The sequence below is a fragment of the Vigna unguiculata genome, unplaced genomic scaffold (genome assembly GCF_004118075.2).
Source record: "Vigna unguiculata cultivar IT97K-499-35 unplaced genomic scaffold, ASM411807v1 contig_552, whole genome shotgun sequence".
NCBI classification, from domain to species: domain Eukaryota; kingdom Viridiplantae; phylum Streptophyta; class Magnoliopsida; order Fabales; family Fabaceae; genus Vigna; species Vigna unguiculata.
The window spans coordinates 1-14,541 of NW_021011270.1; the positions used below are offsets into that span (position 1 = coordinate 1).

Consider the following 14,541-nt stretch of genomic DNA (forward strand, 5'->3'; position numbering starts at 1 on the left):
TTTAATTTTTTCACTAAATCTATATAAAGAAAAGAACTAACAATTAACAAGAAAAAAGGCATTTTCTTGCTTTTGTTATTGAAAGATATGTGTAACATCCAAAAAATTAAAATATAGATATCATTGGAATAAATTAATAATTTTTGATTAAGATCATTAATTTATTTAATATACTGAATTATGAAATATTGAGATAATTATTTAAGTGATTTAAGTTGTGATTTTATTTATTTTAATTATTTTTAGTTATATTATGCGGAATATATGCTTTTATATATTAGTAATGTGAATGATGTAATGATTAAGCATTTAGTTGAGTGAATAATGTGTGTGATTAGCCTTTGAAAGGGATGTAGGTTTGATTCTTGGATGCCCACTATATGTTGTTTATTTTTTAAAATTTTTCTTTCTCATTTAAGTTGTGGGGCCACTTATTTTTAATTAGTTTTCTCTCTCCATTTTTATGTTGGGTCACATTTTTTTTCTCTCTTGTGTACCCACACTTTGCAGTATTATTTTTTTAATCATATGCTCTAATCTTTCGGTTGTTATTCAATTGATCATAAGTTACCCAAAAATAAAGAAATAAATCAGTTTAAAGGTTAGGATAGTGGTTTTTAAACATGTTGCTGCCATATTATAGATAGAGAATAAAATAGCCAAATATTATATATTCTAAAAATGCATGTATAAAAACTAAATAAAATGTGTAGGGTTTTTAAAATCTATAAAACTTAAAACAAACATGGAGACGTGAAGGACCGTCATGAGTAGGTGAGGTTTGGAGCGTTGCAGGAGGTTGTTTCTCTTTACGTCATACACGCAAGGTATATGGGTTTCTTCTTTCTAGCTATCACTCATGTGTTTGGTTCTTTGGTGTTTGATAGGGCGTTTGACATTTTATGTAGAATTGTTCCCTTTGGATTTTTGTAAAAAATGTTTTGATGCATGATAATATTAAATAATGCTATGATATTATTTGATTATCTATACTTATTAGTGTGAGTTTGAATGTCATACGTTCTTCATGGGTTGCATAGTTATGGAGTTTAAATCACATTTTTTCTTGTTTTTGTCATTTAAAGGTATGCACTTGTAAACTCATTACTTATTATTAATGAGATGAGGGGAAATAAAATAATAAAGAGGGAAGAAAGAGTGAGAGATGAATTTTTTTGCCCTTAGTGGGGTTGTTATTTTAATATTTATAGTTTTATCAATTTTGTATTTTATTATACTATATATAGATATTTATCATCTTGAATTTATAGTGATAATATCATATAATATAATATACATGGCTTAATTTAGGGTTTTATTATTTTCACACATTAATTTTTACATTTACTTTATATCTATTATTTTAATTTATAATTTTCTTTATTTACAAATATAAAAATTACTTTTTTAAATAATTATAATTATAATATATCTAAAAGTTTTTATCAATTAATTATAGAGTAGAAAAAATATTTTCATTTCATTTATCGGTTACATAATATAAAATAATAGAAATGGTAATTTATGATATTATGATATTGAATTAGTTTGAGTGATTCGTACATATATATAAGTTGGTTGTGAACAACTATATTTAGTTTTTATTTATTTTAAATTATAATGGGAGATAAATATAAGATATGAATATATATATCTATAACAATGAATGAATTAATAGAATTGTCTAAAATTAATGAGACATAAGTTGAGTAAAAGTAAAATTGATTTAAAAAATAAAAGGAAATACATGTATTAGATTTAAATTAAATAATAAAGAATATATTTTTAAAATAAAATATCATTTTTAAAAAAATTTTAATTATTTTGGCAAATATTCTAGTACGTTTTTATTATAATAATTTGGAAAGACAAATTCAAAACACTATAATTATGGTCAAATTTTTATAATATTTTTATGAATAGAGTTGCTTATTTAAAATTATTTTGTCGTATCACAATAAACCCTAATTAAGAGAGTGAAATTCTTTAGTTTTCTTTATTACTCCAATCAACGGTGCCTTTCAAGTGTAGCGCACATTGTGTTTCGTTTTTATTTTGCCTCAGGCAAAGCGTTTTCCCCAATTTCACTTCTCGCACGCAAAGATTTAGTATTATCCGTGCGTGATTTTGTTCGATTCACTTTATTTGGTTTAAGAAGTGATCAACATCTTCAAAGTTTCAATCTTCAACTTTGGTAGCAATAGTAGTTCTTTATGTAATAGTACATGGAAATAAGGATTTGTTTTTTTAAGAAATATTGACGATTTTACTTCTTAATTTTGACAATTGTATGTGTCAATCAATGTAATTTTATAAATTTTACCACTTTGTGTAATTGATGATGATTTAGGTTATGTGGTAATCATATGTACAGACTCATTAATGAAAAAAACTAGTACAATTCTTATTTCTTAAGGTTGTGTAAATTGTAAAATAGATCGATCCCAAGTTTTGATGATTGTTGCTATTAGTGGAACTTTCATAGATATGATTGTTGTTTCTGTTGTGTGGACAAATTTGAAGAATAATATTTTATTTATGCACAAAAGAACTAATTTGTGATTGACAATTTCTTAATGACTATGTAGGACTCTCTATTTTAAGGTTGTTCTTAAAAATATGTTATGTTATCTTTCAGATTAATGACAAAGATGGAACTTGGGTCAAATTCTGGTGATAGTAAATCAACATTTTGCCTGGTGGATGAGGATCATACATTTACAAATTCTATCTGATACACCCTAAATCAGGAGTAGGTATTGTGAATATTCTTATGCGAGTTTAATTCAATATATCTATCTTGATTTATTGAGGTTTTTAATGTTGTTTTGCAGTCCAAGGGGTGACATATTGTGGGTACAGCATCCCTCATCCTAATTTAGTCAAGTTAATATCAGACTCCAGACAACAGGTAATGCAGAAGTGTGTTGAGTTTCTTGTCAATTTTTTATCGTAGTGAACCAAATTTACATAAGTAAAAAATTTCTACAATAATCATGTATATGCTAAATTCTTTCGCTACTACATACAAAATTCTTAGCCTCCAATACTTATCGTTTGTAGAGATATAATGATGACTCAGTGGTAAAGTTTAAAATAGAGGATGAGAGAAATTGAGAATTCTCTTGGATATACATAGAATAATAATAAATACTTTCATTTGATAAGTTTACTTAATTTTCAAATTTTGATTTATAAATTTTTTCATTAGTTCTTTTCATTAAATTAGTTTACCCAATTCCTGAGTTGATAAAAAGATTCTTGATTTGAAAACACTGGGATGGGTAGATGAAGAATTTATTTCTAAGTTATGTTACTCTATTTTTTGTATTTGTCTCTAATAATTAATAATTTAGTGATGAATCACCAATTTTGAATCGTATCTTTCAAGTAAGACTATTTATCTTCTTGTCTCTAAAAATGGAAATTTAGAAAACCATAGTATATAAAGAACAAACATATCTCATTTAATTTCTATATATATCTACTACCACTAACAAATACTACAATAACTACCATTTGTATATAGAAAAAAAATGCAATGTAGTATGACATTGTAAAAAAATGCAATATAGTATGACATTGTAATCTTGTGTTGAATTTGGTTGTGTAGGGGATCCAGCAAAGAAGGTGTTTAAAGATGGATGCTTGGAACTGATGCTCATATGCCGCCATGTTAGGAGCACTTTTGATGATGCTCTATTTGAATTTAAAAAGACCAAAATCAGTTGAATAAGATATGGATACCATTCAGAGTCTATAAACACCAATTTTGAATCGTATCTTTCAAGTAAGACTATTTATCTTCTTTTGTCTCTCAAAAATGGAAATTTAGAAAACCATAGTATATAAAGAACAAACATATCTTATTTAATTTCTATGTATATCTATAACCACTAACAAATACTATAATAACTACCATTTGTCGATATAAAAAAATGCAATATAGTATGACATTGTAAAAAAATGCAATAAAGTATGACATTGTAATCTTGTGTTGAATTGGTTGTGTAGGGGATCCATCAAAGGAGGTGTTTAAAGATGGATGCTTGGAACTGATGCTCATGTGCCGCCATGTTAGGAGCACTTTTGATGATGCTCTAACTGAATTTAAAAAGACCAAAACCAGCTGAACAAGATATTGATACCATTCAGAGTCTATAAACACTTCTATTTTAGTTTTTACACTCATTTGGCTTTTCATGCTTAACCTTAATATATAAGCATGGGTGAATTTAGGTTATTAGGTTAAGGAAATAAAAATACTAAGGTCATTTAATGCTATTTTTTAAGAACTTTAAATATTTAATATAATAATCTATTTAATGTCAGGAGGCTACTTCCTACCAAGATCAATAAACATTTTTTCAATCACATATTTTCCTTGTTTTGTGTTTGTTTCTTAGGAGGAAAATCTCAATATAGTATCAGACTCTTCTCTGTTACAACACGTTCTCACACTTATAAACACCACACCTATGAAACTTGTATCACGTTTAACTTAAAAGTATAACGTTTTTTCTATGCAATGCCTATTTTCAAAGATTTGATAAGAAAACAGATGGTTAAAAAAAATCATACATTTTTTTATAAATCTTTATAAACAGACAATGAATTCAAAACAAAAATGGTATTTTTGTAACTTTATTTATTTTTTAAAGCATATATATATATATATATTCTTTAATATTCTGTTTTAACTTCTTTTAATTTTATTTAAAGTTTTTTTTTTTAATTTTAGTTATTTTTTCTGTAGTTTATTATTTTATGTTTTCTTTATAGTTTATCTTTTAATATATATTTTAAAAATGAAAGAAAATATTAATATTTCTTAATAAATATTTAAAAAATATATATTAATATATATAGTTTTAATTTTATATAATGTATTAAAAAATAAATTAACTTAAAAAATAAATTAAGTTAAAATAATAATTATATTTACATTACAATATATATATATATATATAATTTTTTTTAATTTTAATTATTTTTAATGCGTTGTATATAATGTATTAATAGTTAAATTAACTTGAAAAATTAAATATTTTAAAATATAAATTTTAAAATTATTATAATAAAAATTTAATATTAGAGGAATACTATTATCATTATATTATTTACATTTATTTAAACAAATCAACCTCTTCAATTTAAAAAATTTATTTGAAATATTAAAACTATTACATTTAAGTAAATAAATCTTTAAAAAAAATATTAAACTAACTTATTTGACAAATTGGCCAAATTCAAATTTAATATATCTCATATCTAATTCATGTAAAAACTCAATAGTTGAAAGAACGCTTAAATATCTTTTTGGTCTCAATTTTCGTGAGCTTTGTTTCGTTTGTTCCTCATTTTTTCGAAATGTTTAAAATTATCCTAATTTTTATAATTTGTGGTCAATTTGGTCCTTTTTGAAGATGTCGTTTAAATAGTTACGGAAGATGAACCATAACTGTCATGTGTCACTATGTGGTTTTTAATTTTTTTTTTAAATTTTTTAATTTTAAAAATGTTGTCCATGTGTCAACACAGCATTATGACACGTGGCAGTATCTCATGGCTTATATTCAATTTGGTCTCAATTTTCGTTAATTTTGTTCAATTTAGTCCCAATTTTTGTTATTTTTGTTCAATTCAGTCTCAATTTTGTCTCTATCCAAAATGACCAAATTTATTTTTTATATAAATGTTATATTGAAAATTTTATTTTTTATACCAAACATAACTATATTTTTGGAGGAAATTATTATATATGTTTGATTTTTGGTACATGTAAAAAATAGGGATAAAGTTAGTTTAAAATTAGAGAAAAAATTCTTTATTGTTTTTAAAATTAGAAGGAAAATTTTTCATTGTACAACATTTATATAGAAATTAAATTTGGTCAATTTGGAAAGGAGCAAAATTGGAACTGATTTGAACAAAATTAATGAAATTTGGGACTAAATTGAATAAAATTAACGAAAAATTGGAAATAAATTGAATATAAGCCACAAGATACCGCCACGTGTCACAATGGTGACTTGACACGTGGACAACATTTTTAAAATTGAAAAAAATTAAAAAAAACCACAGAGTGACACATGACAGTTATTGTTCACATCCCGTTAAAGATTTAAACGGCGACTGCAAAAATGACCAAATTGATCACAAATTACAAAAATTAGAACTATGTTGAACATCTTGAAAAAATGAGGACCAAACAAACAAAGCTCACGAAAACTGGGACTAACAAGGTATTTAAGCCTGGAAAGAAAAATTAAAAACACACATAATTAATTATGGTCAAATATCTTTATAATTTTTTATGAGTGATCCAATCATCTAAAATAAAACAAAAATCCAAAATTGAATTTGGTGAACCAAAACTTGTTTATTTAAATCCTAATTAACATAGTGAAATCTATTATTTTTCTATATTACCTCGTTTCAAGTGCAACACATGTTGTCTTTAGTTTTTATTTTGCCTTAGTTAGAGTGTTTCCCAATCTCACTTACTCTCTAAGGCAAAACTTATGTGATTATGTGTGTGCTTCTATTTTATTTGTAGTTTATTTGGGGTAAGTATAAGGCTCAATTATTTTCTGTTCTTATTTTTAAGGGTTGCCCCTAATTAGTTGGACCTAAAGGCTGGCCCAAAGGGTGACAAGGCCCCTAAAGCAGCCATAGCCCCTCATTCTGCACTCACTTGCCAAAATCAGTACTCTCGCTCTTCCCTTTTCTCTCCACATAAGCTCTACTAGGGTTTGGGTCTTACCCTTCTTTGTGTTAACTCAACCCCATTCTTCAATTCATGTAAATTGATTCTCCACCGTACCTTTTCATTCTCAGCTCTGTCATCATGATTCTAACTAGGGTTCATCATGGTAACCCATTTTGAATCTATTCCACTATTTTATAGATTGTAAATATGCTCCGTGGTCGGTAGTACTCACTTGCTTGGGTGTCGGGATATTCTGCTAGCTTTTTCCAAGTAAAGGAAGCTAGGTTTATGTATATAAAGTTATTTTGCCGAGTTTTTGTCTATTTGTATAGTTGTGATGCTTGAATGAGGCTGTTGGTCGAATAAAAATGTATGGTGTGCGAGTATGTTTGATTGATGTGGCACTACTCTTTTTCTACATTCCACACTTTTCGTAAAATGAAGATTCCTACTGAGTTAACCGTTGGATCGAGCTGAAATTTTAACAGCTGATCCTTAACACAAATCCTTGACTTTGACCGGTTCGATCTTGAATTGGAGCTCTATAGTGAGAGCATTTGTTATCGCAAGATCACTGTAGTTTAGTTGTTGAGAACATTGACCTTTGTTGCTTGTTTGATTTACAACTTTCTTTATAGTTATTCAATTAAGTTGGTTATTTTTTCATTTGGTTCTTGATTCAATCATATTTAATTTGAATATAAAAATTTTTTTGAGCTTTAGACAAGCTGCAGTTTTATTTCTAAAATCTCTAAATCATTTGCATAATGTGATGTTAAGTTGGATTGTTATGTTAAAGCATGAGATGAATGAATATGCATGAGTAAGAGGGTGTATGAGTTGTGAATGATAGGCTTGGATAAATCTTGGCATGTGATTTCACTGAAATGGTTGGTATCAAAATGGCATGGTATTGGTATGAGGTGAAATTCTATATTCATGGATTGGGAAGGATCAGTTGGAATGGATTCAACATGGAATATGAATGAAGATTTGTTATAAAGGTTGGAATGAGAGTTATGTGCATGATAAATATTACTTTATTGATTGAGTATGTTTGGTCTGTGTCAGTGCGTAATTCCATGAGCCTCTAGGTGAGACCTCATGGTAGTGCTTCAGTGGTCGGGACGTAATTCCATGACCCCTGTTAGTGGGAGTTCATGGTGGTGCTCCATCTATATAATTTGGGAAGGATTCAAGGTAAGGTTGCATCCTGACACTCTAAGAAGTTAGTTAGTCTCACTTAGAGCGGACTAACTCTTGTGGTGAGAGTAGCAGAAGGCCTAAAACTCATCAAGGGCTAACCTTATGTGTGGGGGATTGAGACATTGTAACACTTGTAATACTTAGCTCGGGGGTGAGCAAAGGTATCCACCATAAGTGCAAGCATTCGCTTAATCCGACCAGATTATATGTATCTGGATGAGTCGTGTCGAGTCTAGTGTATTGCTTGAGGAATCATAACATGTTTGGATGACATATACTACTTGGATTGTGTAATAGCATGTGATTGCATGATAAATTGTTTTCTACTATAGCTTACCCTTTGTTTGTTTGATTGTTATGTGTGTGGTTTTCTCTTTTTGCGATGATCATCAATTTATTGATGTGAGCAGATGCGAGAACTCCCCGTGGTCATCAGGGTGATGGAGGTTCCACCTCTTAGTGTGTGTTGGGACAAATCCCGCTTTTTAGAGTTTACTTTAGGGCTATGGCCCATGTATTATCTGCTCTCTAGGTATTTATTTTAAACACTGTCAAACTATTTTCTTTGTCTAGTTATTGGCATCGTGGTGTGCCACAGTGTTTCATTTTTTAAGTACCTTGGATATTTGTAAGGAGTGACTTGATACTCCGCAAATTGGCCTTTTATGTTATCATGTGTAATATTCCATTTGATTATGTTAATATTTAAATGGGGTGTTACATTTATGGTATCAGAGCAGTTCGTCCTTAAGATGACCTGAGGTTGTGGGTTTGTCATGCCTCGCAGGCATAATTTGTCAAGTCTAGTCAAGTTTATCAGTGAAACCAAAAGTTTTAAGAACAGAAAACGTCTTGATAAAGTGATGAGGGTGCACACTCATGACTAGATCAAAGGTTGTTTTTCCTTTCTTAATTCTAATGGTTTGGGGAAGGAAGGCTGATAGACAAAAGGTTTGGTTGTCTGTAGATGATGAAGTGTTGCCTTGTATGTTTTAGTTTGTCCTATTACGCCTCAGTGTTTTGTGTCTGGTGTATGTAGCGATGAGGGAATGCAGATTCAAGCTCAACTTGACCTACTCACCCTTACAAGGAATCGTAGGGCCTATGAGACAATCTCTTGTCTCCAAGATGTGAAGATGTAGAGAGTTGTATATCAGTGGATGATGAAAGTTGAGTCTTGGTTTAGAAGGCTGAGAAATGATGTTGGAAGTTAAGAAGCAACGCTTTGGGCCGAGGGAGCTACAAGATCGAGTTCTAAGATCGTATACCACAAGTTTTAAATGAAGAGTTGAGTTTAGAGATTAGTATAAAAAGATATTGGTGCATGCTCGTGAAGCAAGGTTTGAGGAATCAACTTGGCTTTACGTTGTGACAATGTCTGAGGTTTGAAGTGGAATAGTGTGGAAGGTTTGAGGTTAAGGGTGGAGACCATGAAGTGTATAGGAAAGCAGACGTGTAGTTGGAAGCAGAGCTTTGAAGATCAGCCAAGTATGATGATGTTATAGGAGAAGGAAGTATATTTAGAATTACATACCAGATAAATTCCGTAAGAAGTAGTTGGGTCTTCTCAGCGATAGTAGTTACCCAAGTTAAGAGTAGAAGGGATGTTCTAAGTAAAGCGGCCCACAAAAGAGGAAGGTTTGACATTAGATATGAGATGGATAATTTCAAGTATCAAAAGGAGAAGCACATAGTTAACTTTGTTCTTGTAGGGAAGGACAGTTAGTAATGTCACAACACAAGGAAAGAGGAAAGGAAAACAAAAGTTTGAGTAACTATGAGAGTGTTTGCGATGATTGGTACTAAAGTGGTCAGCACAGGTGATCTAATTTAAAAGATACATGTTACGAAGTTGGTGATTGGATTATGGGTTTTGGCTTCGCTTAGGATCGTGCACTCTTTGATGTCGCCAGTATGGTAAAGGAGTCATGGTTTTCTGCAAGAAGGAGTTGAGTTTGAGATTGTGGGTTTTGCTACCGTAGCAGCCAAGTGAAGATTCGCTCAGGTGTGTGGTGCCTTCGTGGTGATCAAAGTATTTAAATTCAAACCCGATTTGAATTGTTTCCTTTGCAAGGTTGGGACATAGTCTCAAGGGTGAATTGGTTGTTTTCTCAATCTCATTCTGATGAGCTGGGACAACCAATGAGGTGGTGTACTTTGATTAAAAAGGGATAAGTCAGTGATTGCGTATGAAGTACGGATCAAGCTAAATAGTGGGGGCAGAGTGTCATGTGAATCAGAGTCACCTGACAAAGGAAAGTGAATAATAGACGCAAAAGATATAAGTATTAGAAGAGTTTGTAGACGTGTTCTGAAGCAAGTACTAGAATTTTAACCTTTTTTGTGTGGTGGAGTTCACTTTTGCATTGGTGTCTGAAGGAGGACTTGTGCCAATAGTTCCTTATTGGATGGTTCCTATTGAGAATTTGAAGTAAATACGAAAGTGGGGGAGATGTTGGAGAAGTAATGGCTTATACTAAGTATAACCACAAGGATGACTGTAAGTTTGGTGAATCTTAAAGGAGAGGTAGTGGGAGGATATACTGTTCAAGGGTAAACGTTGGATAAGGGAGGATAGAATTTTCGGGCCTATGGTTTTAAAGGGTGGAAACATGATGAAGGTAAGGAATTTCAAACAAGTTAGAGGTATCATCAAGGTTTAGCAGCGAGTTTTCCAAGTGTGAAGAGAGTCTTTAGAATGTTCAAGATGAGTATTGACGAAGGTTGGAGTGACTAGTAGGACATATGGTTTAAAAAAGGTGGATACAGTGTTGAGAAAATAGGATGTTAAGACTATAAAAAGGGGAGTCCAAAGGGTTTTGCAAGTTCCATAGAAGTTTTGGAGAAAGGTTTCTTAGCGATGATTGCTTCCTTGTCACGGCAGACATGAAATGAGCATCATTTTGAGTAAACGAATGAGTGACTTGTGTGTTGATCAGAGTGGTGCAGCGGGATGGAGGGACGAGATACCTATGAAAGGTAAGAGGTGCGTGGGAAGAACTATCTTACTCATGACCTAGTGATTACTACGACAACCAGTTATTCATAAACAGCGAATGCGTCATTCTTACGAGTACTAAGTAAGGGTGTTCAGTGATCATTTAGAGTTGGAATTATGGAGTTACTCAGAGAAAGTTGTGCAAGAGGAGTAGGAGACGGTTTGAGTTATGATTTTAAGTTAGGGTGTCAACTTCGACGTGAGAAAGCGAGATAAACGTTTGGCCAGAGAAGGGAATTCGAGATCCTCGAGTTGACGAAGTAAGAGTAAGAGTGGGTTGAGAAACATAAATGTTTGGGTTAGGAAGAGAATGAGTGAGGAGATTTCATTAGTCTAGTCATCTTACTAGAACTAGTGAGTCTCTCAACAAGGTTGGAAAAAAAGATAATTTAGAAAAATCTTAGTTTGAAATTTCAAGTCAAGGAAAGACCTGGTTCTAAGGCTTTTGTGGAAGGATAATTACAAGTTAGTAGATCAGAAATGAAGGTGACATACCAAAATTTATTTGGTGGTTGTAATAGAGGAAAGCTTAATTTGGATCCAGAATGACTTGGTTGTGGACTTTGTTACCATTGGTTGAAGTCAGTAAAGGAGACAAGATGTTATGAGTGTCGTTATGCATAAAAGTGGTCAAGAGTGTTGATGGTAAGGCAGTAAGCCAAAACTCAATAGTGATCAAGTCAGTGGAGGCATAAAGGAGTGAACGAGGTGATGGGAAGTGATAACGAACATGCTATAGTTTAAGACTTAAAGTCATCTGAGACTTTGATAAAACCTACAAGAGGTAGTGGGGAGCTTATGAGAGGTGAGTCAGTATATCAGATACAAGTTAGTTGGGCAAGTATGAAGGAGCATTCAAGTTTTAGGTTGCAAGTTGGAAGTTACTTTGAGTGTAATGAGTAAGCCAATCTACAAACCTGAACATATCGCTTCGCACAAAGGCAAAGTTTCCAGTGACTATAGGTGTTGGAGTCATTTTATCAGTCATGTCTAAGTGGCAGTTGTTGGAAAAAAAATGAGGAAAACATAGTTTTCTTCCTATTCCATCGGTGAAATTTCGAGGACGATTTTTTTTGTTAGGGAGAATGTAAGGCTTAATTATTTTCTGCTCTTATTTTTAAGGGTTGCCCCTAATCAGTTGGGCCTAAAGGCTGGCCCATAGGGTGACAAGGCCCCTAAAGCAGCCAAGGAACCTCATTCTGCACTCACTTGCCAAAATCAGTGCTCTCGCTCTTCCCTTTTCTCTCCACAGAAGCTCTGATAGGGTTTAGGTCTTACCCTTCTTTGTGTTAACTCAACCCCATTCTTCAATCCATGTAAGTTGATTCTCCACCGTACCTTTTTCATTCCCAGCTCTATCATCATGATTCTAACTAGGGTTCACCATGGTAACCCATTTTGAATCTATTCCACTGTTTTACAAATCGTAAATCTGCTCCGTGGTCGGTAGTACTCACTTGCTTGGGTTTCAGGATATTCTGCTAGCTTTTTCCAGGTAAAGGAAGCTAGGTTTATGTATATAAAGTTATTTTGCCAAGTTTTGGTCTGTTTGTATGGCTGTGATGCTTGAATGAGGCTATTGGTCGAATAAAAATGTATGGTGTGCAAGTATGTTTGATGGATGTGGCACTACTCTTTTTCTGCATTCTACACGTTTCGTAAAATGAAGATTCCTACTGAGTTAACCGTTGGATCGAGCTGAAATTTTAACAGCTGATCCTTAACACAGAATTCTTGACTTTGACTGGTCGGATCTTTAATTGGAGCTCTGTAGTTAGAGCCGTTTTTATCGCAAGGTCACTACAGTTTGGTTGTTGACAACACTACAAACTTTTCATAAAATGAAAGTCACTACTTCGTTAACCGTTGGATCGAGCTGATATTTTAACAAATGAACCTTAACACATAGTTTTTGACTTTGAGCAGTCCGATCTTAAATCGGAGCTCAGTAGTGAGAGCAGTTTTTATCGCAAGATCACTGTAGTTTAGTTGTTGACAACATTGACCTTTGTTGCTTGTTTGGTTTACAACTTTCTTTATCGTTATTCAATTAAGTTGGTTCTTGTTTCATTTGGTTCTTGATTCAATCATATTTAATTTCAATATAAATAGAAAAATTTTTTGAGCTTTACACAAGCTGCAGTTTTATTTCTAAAATCCCTAAATCGTTTGCATAATGTGATGTTAAGTTGGATTGCTATGTTAAAGCATGAGATGAGTGAATATGCATGAGTAAGTGGGTGTATGAGTTATGAATGATGAGCTTGGATAAATCTTGGCATGTGATTTCAATGAAATGGTTGGTATCAAAATGGCATGGTATTGATATGAGGTGAAATTCTATATTCATGGATTGGGAAGGATGAGTTGGAATGGATTCAACATGGAATATGAATGAGGATTTGGTTATAAAGGTTGGCATGAGAGTTATGTGCATGATAAATATTACTTTATTGGTTGTGTATGTTTGGTCTGGGTCAGTGCGTAATTCCATGAGCCTCTAGGTGAGACCTCATGGTAGTGCTTCAGTGGTCGGGACGTAATTCCATGACCCCTGTTAGAGGGAGTTCATGGTGGTGCCCCATCTATATAATTTGGTAAGGATTCAAGGTAAGGTTGCATCCTGACACTCTAAGAAGTTAGTTAGTCTCACTTAGAGCGGACTGACTCTTGTGGTGAGAGTAGCAGGAGGCCTGAAACTCATCAAGGGCTAACCTTGTGGGTGGGGATTGAGACATTGTAACACTTGTAATACTTAGCTCGGGGGTGAGCAGAGGTATCCACCACAAGTGCAAGCATCAGCTGAATCTGACTAGATTATATGTATCCGGATGAGTCGTGTCGAGTCTAGTGTATTGCTTGAGGAGTCATAACATGTTTGGATGACATATACTAGTTGGATTGTGTAATAGCTTGTGATTGCATGATAAACTGTTTTCTACTCTAGCTTACCCTTTGTTTGTTTGATTGTTATGTGTGTGGTTTTCTCGTTTTGCGATGATCATCAATTTATTGATGTGAGCAGATGCGAGAACTCTTAGTGGTCATCAGGGTGGTGGATGTTTCGCTGCTTAGTTCGTGTTGGAAAAATCCCTCTTTTCAGAGTTTACTTTAGGGCTATGGCCCATGTATTATCTGCTGTCTAAGTATTTATTTTAAACATTGTTGAACTATTTTCTTTTTCTAGTTATTGGCATCGTGGTGTGCCCTAGTATTTCAATTTTTAAGTACCTTGGATATTTGTAAGGAGTGACTTGATACTCCGCAAATTGGCCTTTTATGTTATCTTGTGTAATATTCCATTTGATTATGTTAATATTTAAATGGGGTGTTACAGTAAGACGTGATCAACATCTTCAAAGATTTCAACTTAAAATTTTAATCTTTTATTATAAACTTTTTTATTTACTTTGTAAGTAATTTTATAATAAAAAAATGGGTGAGTTTAAAAAAAAATTCGATTTACTAAAAGAATTGTCACATATAAAAAAAATTGATAAACTAATTATTTTAAATTAAAAATTATTTAAAGGATAAAATTCAAAAATAAAAATGAACCTTACAAAGGAAATCTTTTATAGGTATAGATTATTATTATAATTATAAAATTAAATCAAATAATTTT

General features: G+C 32.0%; 1 pseudogene; it reads left to right on the plus strand.

Annotated features, from left to right (window-relative positions):
- The first annotated feature begins 2,651 nt into the window (after positions 1-2,651).
- On the plus strand, positions 2,652-4,133 carry LOC114172433 (annotated as a pseudogene).
- The last annotated feature ends 10,408 nt before the right edge of the window (positions 4,134-14,541 follow it).